Below are 13911 nucleotides of genomic sequence, written 5' to 3'. Positions count from 1 at the left end.
TCCCTGAGAAAGATCTATAGATCTATTATCCAACTAATACTCATTATGGGCCCCTTCTCCAGCTGCCTGTGCTTGTCAGCGTCCAGTGTCAGACAGGAGTGATTACAAAACTGGCCTTTCCCTTGACAAATTGAACTATTGATCGGTGGGTTTGGAAGGATATTCCCCCTGAAGAATACATGTGAAGATGTATGCAACCTGCATGGAGCTGCTCTTAATGGCAAACAGCATGAACAGCAAAAACAGAGTAAACTACGGAGTAAACCGTGACATTATGGAGTAGAGCGTCATCGAGAGAGAAGGCAGAACAATACATGCATAGATATATGATGGAGATAGAAGAATAATGAGACTATGACAAGCATGGAGCAGATAATGATCTAGATAAGCAAGTAAATAATCTTTCCTGTAATGAAAAGATGACACACTGGTGTTGGATGCAGAGGCTTTCTGAAAAAGCACATTTTTGGGGAGCAGCGAATCAAAACATTCGCCAAAAGGTCAATCACTACAGGAGGGAATAGGCAGCAGTAGCAGTGATGGCTCACAGGCTAGTTCTGTTGAGATGGAGCCCAGAGTTTGGGCTCACATGGGACTGCTGTTGTTCAGGGGCCCATGCAGCGAGTGTGGTCTGAGCCGGAGCCAGCTCCCCACAGCCCATGATGCATGCTGCTCACACACGTTCACACACGCTGCTCACACACGTTCACACACGCTGCTCACGCACGTTCACACACGCTGCTCACGCACGTTCACACACGCTGCTCACATATGTTCACACACGCTGCTCACATACGTTCACACACGCTGCTCACGCACGTTCACACACGCTGCTCACGCACGTTCACACACGCTGCTCACATACGTTCACACACGCTGCTCACGCACGTTCACACACGCTGCTCACGCACGTTCACACACGCTGCTCACGCACGTTCACACGCTGCTCACGCACGTTCACACACGTTCACACACGCTGCTCACACACGTTCACACACGCTGCTCACGCATGTTCACACACGCTGCTCACACACGTTCACACACACTGCTCACACACGTTCACACACGCTGCTGTCCATGGTGATGAAACCTGGGCGATCATTAAGATATTTTTCCCTTTGGGTTTAATTAAACTCTGCTGTCCATCACGTTTTCTGTGCTGGGTGAGCGTTGGCAGGATTGCCACACATGGGTGTTTTGTCAGGGAGGAGAGGGTCACGGTTTGATTGCATACAAAAGCAAGGATTACTCAACAATGTGAATGCCAATGACGGTTGAGATTCACTGTTCCTTGTGTTGTCCCCTGCGTGACTACAGGCTGTAGGAGACAACCTAGCACAAAATTCCCCTGTTGCTATTTACGTGATGCTTCAATTTGAACATCTACAGCCACATTAACTACTTCTCTCTTGTGGAATTCACAGCTTTTTTTCAGAGTTTTGTTGTTATTATTGTTGTTGTTTTCTGGCATGATCACACTACACTGCCTTTGTCACAGCTTGCCGCCTTCAAACAAAATCAGGAGTTCTGCTATCATCCCGAGAGTGCAACAGCAGGTGATTGTGGATAACTTGCGTTTAGCTGATAAGGCTATTTACAGTGGGAGTGTTTAAAATGCCCAGTTTGGGCCACTGTGAAGATAAGCAAACTTTGCTGCCAAAGCAGAGCTGGTGTGTCTGGAGAGAAATGAAGCTTTGCTATCTGACGTATGGGAGTGAGTCAGAGTGGCAGAGGCAAAGGGGAAAATTGGATAGGGTTAGACTTCCTCTGTTTACAGTTTCCCCTCTGAAATGAATGAAGTTCCCATAAATGAGTCTGTCTAGAGAGCTGGGGCCCAACGGTAATCAGAGTGCTGAGACGATTTGACTCTGTGTGTGTGTGTGTGTGTGTGTGTGTGTGTGTGTGTGTGTGATGAGATGAATAATGTCTTAGAAGGTAGGGGTGTCCCTCAGGTGGAACGGTAAATAAGATGCATCAACGGTTCTTATTGGTCCGAGGCTCTGCTGACTGTGGTGTAGAAGACCTCCGCTGCGGTCAGTACAGGTCAGAGGTCGCCGAGCCTCACCTGAGCCAGCCTTGATGCAGTATATGCTGCACAAAATCAGAGGCTTGTTTGCAGGATTTATTTTACACCCCTGCCTATTTGTCTGCTGTCAAATCTCAGTTGCATCACCGGATTGATTTGCGATGCTCATCCAGGCTGATTGCACAGGAGTTTATTCTGAAGGGAAATGAGGTGAATCTTCATCCAGTGAGTGGAGGGTACTGCATCCCTCATAAAAAAAGCCTTCGTTCTCAGGGAAAAGGAATCTGCAAGAGTAAAAGACTGGACTTAATTGGACATGCTCTTCGAGAAGCAGGCCTCCGGGTCAGCCCCTGACCACTGAGCTAATCTGTTCATGCGTATGGAGATTACCCCTGCTATTAACAGCAAAATCACTAAATTCCCTGGCCATGTTGTCTTACTACTTATGTGCTCTGTCAGAGAGACGGCGAGGTGCGCTCAGCTGCCGTGAAACCTGTGGGTTTTTATCACCTGGCCCTCTCCGAACAGCAGCTCTGGGCCACGGCGCTACATTAGCTGCCCGCCAGCACCGCCGTCTCATTCATCTCCTGCGTAAGAGAGCCCAAAAGCCCTAGACGGGGGGAGGAGGCACACAGCACGGCTGGCGGAGTTGTCGGGTCATTACCGGGCATGGCGAGATTCCCTACGCGGTCCGGTACCGCCTTCCTCTAGCCCACTTCTGGGTACCTCTCGGTCTCTGCCTTTTTCAGTGTCTGCCTTCTCAATCGTTTGTGGCACTGTGCAGTTATTTTGAATCGCCCAGGTGTGTCCATTGTGTTCGGGTTTTAAAAAAAGGTGAGGTGATGTTTAAAAAAAACTGAAAAATCTGAAGGAGTTAGCACCTGTTCCAGCTGAACTGTTATAGCAGTGGGGTGAGGAGTAAGAGCTTCAAATGGGAGGGCTCGTTTTAACCAGACAGAGGATTTAACTCCATAATTCTATAACAAATGGATCGACATAGCCCTGTGCAGCTCAGCCAGATAAGCCCTCATTATATGAAGTGATTGTTCTACAGGCCCCATAATTACACATCCTGTTCATTTGTGCTTCGTCGAAAAGAAGACAATTCAGGGAAATGATTAAACCCATCCAGACAATAAAAAAAATCCTCTGGTGATGAATTTTAGGAAGCAGATAGCCTCATGTTCTGGTGCAGCAGTTCATTTGGCATTCAGCACACCATGTAGACAACACACAAATTCAGAAGCAATTCTGGTGGAAAAAAGGCAAAGTTTGAGAGGCTGGCGAGGTAGATTTATGTGTTCTTTGTGCGGGTGAATGGGCACCAGTGTAACCGCAGGCCGCTTCAGGGAGAGGTTCTCTTTCTCAGACCGAGAACATTACTGCATGCCTCCCCAGTGGAACATCAGCTTTTGCAAACCCTTTAGAGCACCGAGTGGTGATGGAGGCAGACTGTGGGTGATGAGGAGAAGATCATCCAAGTCACTTCGGCCTAGATCACAGCTGTGGCACTGCGCCCCGCTCAGACCGAGACTTCGTTTATCATATGTCTCCCATCACATCACACAGAAATTGAATTAAAACTTTGTTTCTTTGATCTTTTCATCTGATCTTTGGTAAACTTAGTTTCTGTCTATAGTAGCCTCAATGTCTTGAGTCATCCATCTCTTCCCTATAATGAATGTGAATATGAATATGAAAAAAAACTGTCACTGATTTGAATTATGGAGCACAGCACTCCCTCATCAAAGCTTTGTGTAAGATCAAAGCCTGGCCAGTATTGTGATCAATTACACTATATGTGATTCCAAGTGAATTTCAGCTCTGACTCTCTTTTTCTAAAGCTGGTAAAGACCGTCTTGATATATGCTGTAGGTGTTCCATTATAAACCAAGTGAGTATAGCATGGTGGGGTCAAGCAGGAGGCCACGAAAGCGTGCTGAGTAAAGGCAAGAGTTAGAGGAAACGTGCTCTGCCTGAAGAACAATGTAAACAGTGGATGAAAAGATTGATGATCATTATGCCATGGTTAAGGTTTGATGATCGATGTTCCGAGGCTGAAGTTTGATGATCAGTGTTCAGAGGCTGAAGTTTGATGATTGGTTTTCCAAGGCTTAAGTTTGATGATTGGTTTTCCGAGGCTGAAGTTTGATGATTGGTTTTCCGAGGCTGAAGTTTGATGATTGGTTTTCCAATGCTGAAGTTTGATGATTGGTGTTCCGAGGCTGAAGTTTGATGATTGATGTTCTGAGGCTGAAGTTTGATGATCGGTGCTCCGAGGTTGAGGTTAGATTATCGGTATTTTGAGGCTGAAGTTTGATGATCGGTGCTCCGAGGCTGAAATTTGATGATCGGTATTCTGAGGCTGAATTTTGATGATCGGTATTTCGAGGCTGAAGTTTGATGATCAGTATTCTGAGGCTGAAGTTTGATGATCGTTGCTCTGAGGTTGAGTTTTGATGATCGGTGTTCTGCTGCTTGGAGATTTACCTGGCTATACAGGATACACATTGTTTTTTTTCCTGAGAAGCATTGGAATATAACGCTGCCTTATTTGTCCTGCGAGGGACTTGGGGAGATAAAATCTGATGTGTGTGTAAATTTTGGGGGTGCCACAGGGACGCAGGGTGAAATGAGAAAATAAATGGCTGTGTAAATCCAGCTGGCCGGACCAGATCCAAATCTAATGGAACGCAGCACGCATAAAGTAACAGGCTAAGGTTGGCCAAGTGCTCAATTGCAGGATTTTGTATTTATGTAGTGCACGGTGCTTCAAATAAATGAGCAGCAAGATAATGTAAGAGTCTTTCCAGATCAACTGAAAGGCAATAAAACTCTGTATCAGTAGTTGTAAAAAGACTACAATTTTGGTGATTTTTATTGGCTTTTAAATATGATATTTGCAGTACTTGCAGAAGCAAATCATGTTATGTTTGTCAGTGCTATGTTCCCTAAAACTGAGCAGGTGTTCCCTCATAACCTAGAAAACGGCCTAAAATGGCACTTCCTGTTCTCATCGCTGTGCCATGATCAGGCATTAATTTTTTACAAGTTCATGCAAAACTTCTTAGTGGATACAGTAAAATCTCAAAATGAGCACAAATATTTATTGTACGAGAAGCTATAGCACTTCTCCATGTTACTGGCTGTATGATATCCACAGTGCGTGACATGGTGACTTTTAACTTTTGTCTAAGAGCTCTTTTGTCTATTTCCTTCTTCTTAGGAAGTCATTAAAATCTAATTAGCACAAAATAATTACAGTATGACAGACTGATAGTAGTTTGTCTTATTATGAAATTGTGAACTGAAAGGTAATGGCCTAAACTCCCTGTACTTTGTACAAGAATTTAGTGATAAACACCTGTCAAAATTCAAGTTTGTAAAGGTGATAAAGGTATGTTAGGTTCTGTAGTATCATTGTGTCTGATGTCTAACCATTTGAAGTGGTGGTGTAGTGAGCGAGGACGAAGCACATGCTCCCTCGTTAGGCTGCCTCGCTAGGCTGCCTCACCAAGCTCCCTCATTAGGCTGCCTCACCAGGCTCCCTCGCTAGGCTCCCTCAGCAGGCTCTCTCTCCAGGCTCCCTCAGCAGGCTCCCTCTCCAGGCTCCCTTACTAGGCTCCCTCACCAGGCTCCCTCACCAGGCTCTCTTGCCAAGCTCCTTTGCCAAGCTCCCTCGCTAGGCTCCTTCGCTAGGCTCCCTCATCGGGCTCCCTCGATAGGTTCCCTCACCAGGGTCCCTCGATAGGTTCCCTCACCATGCCCCCTCGCCAGGCTCCCTAGCCAGGCTCCCTCGCTAGGTTCCCTCGCCAGGCTCCCTCGCTAGGTTCCCTCACTAGGCTCCCTCACTTCAGCTCACTTCACTGTCTTACCCTGATTATGACTAAGCCTTCTCATGTAGCAGTGCCTCCATTTGCCTACTGATGGAAGTTAAAACAGAAACCGCCCACGGAGACGTGACATTAAACGGGACAGAAGGGGAGGCAGGCAGCCGCTATGCTAATGCCGGCCCCTCTGGCAGCAGTGCGCGTGTAATTAACATCCCTTTGGGCCAGCAATAGGAAAGACCTTTATGAGTGAGGTTGCCTGTTTAACAAGGTAATTGTGAACAGAGCAGCACACTCAGCACCTGTCCTCCAACAGCCTGGCCAGGTCACCTTGACCTCGATAAGTCAACTCAGCCACACGGCTCATCTTTGATGGGCCAGAAGAAGTGGATGGGGGGGGGGGGGGGGGGGGGGGGGTGGGGAGTGGGGGTGGGGAGATGAAAGGATTGGAGTGTGTGTTTACGGCTTTGCTTCGCTGCTGAGCTTTATCCGGAGGCAAAATGGCTGCAGCCTGTGTTTGTGTTGTCATGCTAGCTTAGCTGCTCCATGAAGTAGGGAACTTTGGATACCCCCAGTGCGTTTTTTTCTTCTTCCCACTCTCTCTTTCACTCCACCCCCGCCATTTCTGCCCCCCACCACCACTCACTTAAGAACTCTCACAGCGATGCAGAGCAGCTCGTAAAGCCATCGCAGATGTGTGCTTAGACAAGCAGAGTGAGAAGCTGTATTTAAGAGTCTCTAGTCTCACAAGCCGACAGATGCTGGACCGAACTGCGTGACACAGATTGGCCCGCAAATGCCGGACTGAGTGTGTGATGTGCAGTGTTCAGCAGCAGCACGGACAGGAGCAGCAGGCATTACAGGCTCAGTTTGAAGGACACGTAAGCAAATTTCAGACGCGTCTTGTGTAATGAAACATGAAACGTCTTGTGTAATGAGACCACAGAAGCGTGCTCACCGCCGTACCATGGCAATTAGCTTTTAACTCCAAAAACTGCATGATTTCTGGTGTTTTGCAGTTGGTACTGATGGTGGGTATGCACTCCTAAATCCTAGCAGAACTGTTTAAAACTACTTTGCGTTTATTAAGATTCCAAAGAGGAGACGTGGGCGCTCAGTGGTTGCTCTGTTTTAGTTGCAGGTCAAATGAGGCCAGCTGCTCTGGATGCTGGTGGTTTCGCTCCGTTTAGAGCGACGGCACTTTAGAACTCTAGAGCTGCTCTTGCCAAACGAAGGTGGAGTAGCTTGTTTCAGGTCTGCGACACCATCATCCTGTCCAGATACCAGCCACATGTGCACGAGGGTCCGTGCCTGTTCCACTACGAAGGGAGTCCGGGCATAGACCACCACTCTGTCTCTGTCTCTGCACGCACACATGTACAACACGCACATATGTAAAACACACACATATGTAAAACACACACATATGTAAAACGCACACAGCTCCAAGACCGCTTGCCTGCTTTTTTTGGCCTATTTTGACCTCTGAACTACACCGGGACGGAGTATTTGGATTCTTACTGTTGTTAGAGCCAGGGGCTGTGGGGAAACACACACACACACACACACACACACACACACACACACACATGCATACATACTCACATACACACACCACCACCACCACCAAATGGTCCACAGAGATATTTGAAATTAAACTGTCTCATTATCTGGGAATCTACTTGCGTCCCCTCATTTAGGAATGTGAGAAGTGTTCAGGCCCATAATGAGTAATGAAGGTAAGAACAAACCCAGAGACGGAAGTGGCTCATCCATCAGCCTGGCTCCCTCTGCCACCGCACACACTCCTTCACCACCACACACTTTCCTCCAACACCACACACTCTCCTCCAACACCACACACACTCCTCCACCACCACACACTCTCCTCCAACACCACACACACTCCTCCACCACCACACACTCTCCTCCAACACCACACACACTCCTCCACCACCACACACTCTCCTCCACCACCACACACTCCTCCACCACCACACACTCCTCCACCACCACACACACTCCTCCACCACCACACACTCCTCCACCACCACACACACTCTCCTCCACCGCCACACACTCTCCTCCACCACCACACGCTCTCCTCCACCACCACACGCTCTCCTCCAACACCACACACTCTCCTCCAACACTGCACACACTCCTCCACCACCACACACTCTCCTCCAACACCGCACACACTCCTCCAACACCACACACACTCCTCCACCACCACACACTCCTCCACCACCACACACTCTCCTCCACCACCACACACTCCTCCACCACACACACTCTCCTCCACCGCCACACACACTCCTCCACCGCCACACACTCTCCTCCACCACCACACACACTCCTCCAACACCACACACACTCCTCCACCACCACACACTCTCCTCCAACACCACACACACTCCTCCACCACCACAAACACTCCTCCACCACCACACACACTCCTCCACCACCACACACTCTCCTCCACCACCACACACACTCCTCCACCACCACACACTCCTCCACCACACACACTCTCCTCCACCGCCACACACACTCCTCCACCACCACAAACACTCCTCCACCACCACACACTCTCCTCCACCACCACACACTCTCCTCCACCACCACACACACTCCTCCAACACCACACACACTCCTCCACCACCACAAACACTCCTCCACCACCACACACTCTCCTCCACCACCACCACACACTCTCCTCCACCACCACAAACACTCCTCCACCACCACACACACTCCTCCACCACCACACACTCTCCTCCACCACCACACACTCTCCTCCACCACCACACACACTCCTCCACCACCACACACACTCCTCCACCACCACACACACTCCTCCACCACCACACACACTCCTCCACCACACACACTCTCCTCCACCGCCACACACACTCCTCCACCGCCACACACTCTCCTCCACCACCACACACACTCCTCCAACACCACACACACTCCTCCACCACCACACACTCTCCTCCAACACCACACACACTCCTCCACCACCACAAACACTCCTCCACCACCACACACACTCCTACACCACCACACACTCTCCTCCACCACCACACACACTCCTCCACCACCACACACTCCTCCACCACACACACTCTCCTCCACCGCCACACACACTCCTCCACCACCACAAACACTCCTCCACCACCGCACACTCTCCTCCACCACCACACACTCTCCTCCACCACCACACACACTCCTCCAACACCACACACACTCCTCCACCACCAGAAACACTCCTCCACCACCACACACTCTCCTCCACCACCACCACACACTCTCCTCCACCACCACAAACACTCCTCCACCACCACACACACTCCTCCACCACCACACACTCTCCTCCACCACCACACACTCTCCTCCACCACCACACACTCTCCTCCACCACCACACACACTCCTCCACCACCACACACACTCCTCCACCACCACACACACTCCTCCACCACCACACGCTCTCCTCCAACACCACACGCACTCCTCCAACACCACACGCACTCCTCCACCACCACACACTCTCCTCCACCACCACACACTCTCCTCCACCACCACACACTCCTCCACCACACACACTCTCCTCCACCGCCACACACACTCCTCCACCGCGTCACACTCTCCTCCACCACCACACACTCTCCTCCAACACCACACACACTCCTCCAACACCACACACACTCCTCCACCACCACACACTCTCCTCCACCACCACACGCTCTCCTCCAACACCACACACTCTCCTCCAACACTGCACACACTCCTCCACCACCACACACTCTCCTCCAACACCGCACACACTCCTCCAACACCACACACACTCCTCCACCACCACACACTCCTCCACCACCACACACACTCTCCTCCACCGCCACACACTCTCCTCCACCACCACACGCTCTCCTCCACCACCACACGCTCTCCTCCAACACCACACACTCTCCTCCAACACCACACACACTCCTCCACCGCCACACACTCTCCTCCAACACCACACACTCTCCTCCAACACCACACACACTCCTCCACCACCACACACTCTCCTCCACCACACACACACTCTCCTCCACCACCACACACTCTCCTCCAACACCACACACACTCCTCCACCACCACACACTCTCCACCACCACACACTCTCCTCCAACACCACACACACTCCTCTACCGCCACACACTCTCCTCCACCACCACACACACTCCTCCACCGCCACACACTCTCCTCCACCACCACACACTCTCCTCCAACACCACACACACTCCTCCAACACCACACACACTCCTCCACCACCACACTCTCCTCCACCACCACACACTCTCCTCCACCACCACACACTCTCCTCCACCACCACACACTCTCCTTCAACTCCACACACTCTCCTCCAACACCACACACACTCCTCCAACACCACACACACTCCTCCACCACCACACACTCTCCTCCAACACCACACACACTCCTCCACCACCACACACACTCCTCCACCACCACACACACTCCTCCAACACCACACACACTCCTCCACCAGCACACACTCTCCTCCACCGCCACACACTCTCCTCCACCACCACACACTCTCCTCCAACACCACACACACTCCTCCACCACCACACACTCTCCTCCACCACCACACACTCTCCACCACCACACACTCTCCTCCAACACCACACACACTCCTCTACCGCCACACACTCTCCTCCACCACCACACACACTCCTCCACCACCACACACTCTCCTCCACCACCACACACTCCTCCACCACCACACACACTCCTCCACCACCACACACACTCCTCCAACACCACACACACTCCTCCACCAGCACACACTCTCCTCCACCGCCACACACTCTCCTCCACCGCCACACACTCTCCTCCAACACCGCACACACTCCTCCACCACCACACACACTCCTCCACCACCACACACTCTCCTCCACCACCACACACTCTCCTCCAACACTGCACACACTACTCCACCACCACACACACTCCTCCACCGCCACACACTCTCCTCCACCACCACACACTCTCCTCCAACACCACACACACTCCTCCAACACCACACACACTCCTCCACCACCACACACTCTCCTCCAACACCACACACACTCCTCCACCACCACACACTCTCCTCCACCACCACACACTCTCCTCCACCACCACACACTCCTCCACCACCACACACTCTCCTCCACCGCCACACACACTCCTCCACCGCCACACACTCTCCTCCACCACCACACACACTCCTCCAACACCACACACACTCCTCCACCACCACACACTCTCCTCCAACACCACACACACTCCTCCACCACCACAAACACTCCTCCACCACCACACACACTCCTCCACCACCACACACTCTCCTCCACCACCACACACACTCCTCCACCACCACACACTCCTCCACCACACACACTCTCCTCCACCGCCACACACACTCCTCCACCACCACACACTCTCCTCCACCACCACACACTCTCCTCCACCACCACACACACTCCTCCAACACCACACACACTCCTCCACCACCACAAACACTCCTCCACCACCACACACTCTCCTCCACCACCACCACACACTCTCCTCCACCACCACAAACACTCCTCCACCACCACACACACTCCTCCACCACCACACACTCTCCTCCACCACCACACACTCTCCTCCACCACCACACACTCTCCTCCACCACCACACACACTCCTCCACCACCACACACACTCCTCCACCACACACACTCTCCTCCACCGCCACACACACTCCTCCACCGCCACACACTCTCCTCCACCACCACACACACTCCTCCAACACCACACACTCTCCTCCAACACCACACACACTCCTCCACCACCACAAACACTCCTCCACCACCACACACTCTCCTCCACCACCACACACACTCCTCCACCACCACACACTCCTCCACCACACACACTCTCCTCCACCGCCACACACACTCCTCCACCGCCACAAACACTCCTCCACCACCACACACTCTCCTCCACCACCACACACTCTCCTCCACCACCACACACACTCCTCCAACACCACACACACTCCTCCACCACCACAAACACTCCTCCACCACCACACACTCTCCTCCACCACCACCACACACTCTCCTCCACCACCACAAACACTCCTCCACCACCACACACACTCCTCCACCACCACACACTCTCCTCCACCACCACACACTCTCCTCCACCACCACACACACTCCTCCACCACCACACACACTCCTCCACCACCACACGCTCTCCTCCAACACCACACGCACTCCTCCAACACCACACGCACTCCTCCACCACCACACACTCTCCTCCACCACCACACACTCCTCCACCACACACACTCTCCTCCACCGCCACACACACTCCTCCACCGCGTCACACTCTCCTCCACCACCACACACTCTCCTCCAACACCACACACACTCCTCCAACACCACACACACTCCTCCACCACCACACACTCTCCTCCAACACCACACGCACTCCTCCACCACCACATACTCTCCTCCATCACCACACACACTCCTCCACCGCGTCACACTCTCCTCCACCACCACACACTCTCCTCCAACACCACACACACTCCTCCAACACCACACACACTCCTCCACCACCACACACTCTCCTCCAACACCACACGCACTCCTCCACCACCACATACTCTCCTCCATCACCACACACACTCCTCCACCACCACACACACTCCTCCACCACCACACACTCTCCTCCACCACCACACACACTCCTCCAACACCACACACACTCCTCCACCAGCACACACTCTCCTCCACCACCACACACTCTCCTCCACCACCACACGCTCTCCTCCACCACCACACGCACTCCTCCACCACCACACGCACTCCTCCACCACCACACACTCTCCTCCACCACCACACACACTCCTCCACCACCGCACTCTCCTCCACCACCGCACTCTCCTCCACCAACGCACAGCTCTCCCAGGCATGAAAATCTGTCACCTTTCGGCGAAATTCGCCGTTTTGAAGTTGAAAAGGGTGACCTACGTGAATCGTGTAGATCCGATGAGTTTTTTGTTTGGGGGGGGGGGGGGGGGGGGGGCGGTCGGGAGATTATATTTTAATTATCATATTGACTTAATTAGCAAACAGAGAACTTCCGAAATTGGCTATTTCAATGACAGTGGCCAGCAGTTTCCGCCCAGAACCTTCATAAAGGTCAAATAGCGTTTCAATCATACGAACGTTCTTCATTCATGTTATTCATTTACTGCTAAGCGGGACGAGAAGCAGGACCTAGTGCTACACCACGGACAAGTCAGAAGAGCGTATTTACCACTATATTTACCACTACATTTACCAGATCGTACATTTACCACTACATTTACCACATCGTACATTTACCACTACATTTACCACATCGTACATTTACCACTACATTTACCACATCGTACATTTTTAATTGGGTGGATTTAATTGGGTTATTAATGGTTTCAATCGTTTTCATATTTTGCGGTAAAACAAAGTTACTGCCGTTCGCTACAGCGTTGAACACTGTCAGATCTAACCCAAGCTCTTGTGATAATAGGCCCATCTATCTACCTATTTAAGTTCGCGTCAACCCCGTGTAGTTAACGGTGACATCAAATAAGAAACAAGATTTTTTTTCTAGTGTGTCTGTAGTTGTAACGTGTGAGGATCACATTCGCACCAGGGCTGAAAAGGTTGAAGATGAAGTTGTAAACTCTTGTCATTTGAGTCTACCCTGTGCTTTAGCTCATGTTAGAAAATAAAAACACGTAAACCTGGTATTTTTACAATAATGTTCGCCGCTGATGTATGTAGTGGTTCATTGAGACGTAATGGTTTTGACTGAGCCATCCGGAATGGCGAAAGCGGCTTCTTGCGTTTACGGATAGCGTTTACATTGAATCCATTGACATGACAGTCAAAAAAAATTTTTTTAATGGATTTTACTATATTTTACGGAGCCCGTAAGGTGACATCATGTAAAAAATA

At 51.2% G+C, this 13911-nt stretch overlaps 1 protein-coding gene across 10 annotated transcripts in view; it reads left to right on the top strand.

Annotated features, from left to right (window-relative positions):
• ptprub (protein tyrosine phosphatase receptor type Ub) overlaps positions 1-13911 on the top strand; it is a 154097-nt gene that overhangs the window by 46550 nt on the left and 93636 nt on the right. The gene's annotated exons all lie outside the window — the stretch shown is intronic.

This window comes from Brachyhypopomus gauderio, chromosome 13 (assembly GCF_052324685.1).
Source record: "Brachyhypopomus gauderio isolate BG-103 chromosome 13, BGAUD_0.2, whole genome shotgun sequence".
Classification (NCBI taxonomy): domain Eukaryota; kingdom Metazoa; phylum Chordata; class Actinopteri; order Gymnotiformes; family Hypopomidae; genus Brachyhypopomus; species Brachyhypopomus gauderio.
The sequence above is the reverse complement of the archived record's forward strand: the minus strand, read 5'-3'. Positions and strand labels throughout refer to the sequence as shown.